We start from the raw sequence: 816 nt of genomic DNA, 5'->3' as shown, positions 1-816 counted from the left end.
CCCGCCGGGACGGGACGGGACGGGACGGACGGGACGGGACGGGACGGACGGGACGGGACGGGACGGGGCGGCCGCGCGGCCCCGTGCCGGGCGGGGGGCGGCGGCGCAGCCCGGCGGAGTCCAAGCCTTGGCGTGGGAAGCCCAGGGCGCCTGAAAAGGAGGCCGGTAAAAATAATACCGGCGGAGGGCCGTGGAAAAACGGAGTCCGCGGCAGGCGGTGGTTGAAAGGCACTTCAGCTCGAGGCGGAGGAATTGGCCCGCTAACTCTTCCCCGGGGTCGCCTGCTGCCAAAACGTGCCCGGAGGAGCAGCTGCAGGTCACCGAGCCGAGTGTCCGCCCCGGCGAGGCGCTGCCCACGATGCGCCCCCGGGGCGCGGGGCCCGACGGAGCACCTGTGCGCTGCCCCCGGCGGGACGGGACGGGACGGGACGGGACGGGACGGGACGGGACGGGACGGGACGGGGCCCGGACGGGGTGGGCGCAGCCAGGCGCGGGTCCCGCCGCCGCTCGCCCCCTCGACGGCGCGATCTGCGGCTCGGGGGGGAGCAGGCAGCGGAGGCTCCCGACCGCCTCCTCCCCGCAGCCGCCAAATGTCAACTCGCCGCCCGCCCCGGCGCTGCCCGCCGCCGCCTCCCCGCCCCTCGTCGGGCCTCGCCGGGGCACCTGCCCCGCTCCGGCCGCCCCGCTGCCGCCACAGTTGGAGGCGTTGCCACAGTGGGGGTGACAGGCCGTACTCCGCTGCGAAGTGCCCCTGGGGTCCTTGGTACGTGTGAGGTTATTTTTGATTGCAGCTGCCAAACCGAGGTCATTCCCCCC

Source organism: Apteryx rowi, unplaced genomic scaffold, assembly GCF_003343035.1.
Source record: "Apteryx rowi isolate R43461 unplaced genomic scaffold, aptRow1 scaffold_133, whole genome shotgun sequence".
NCBI lineage: Eukaryota > Metazoa > Chordata > Aves > Apterygiformes > Apterygidae > Apteryx > Apteryx rowi.
Note: the sequence above shows the minus strand (reverse complement) of the source record.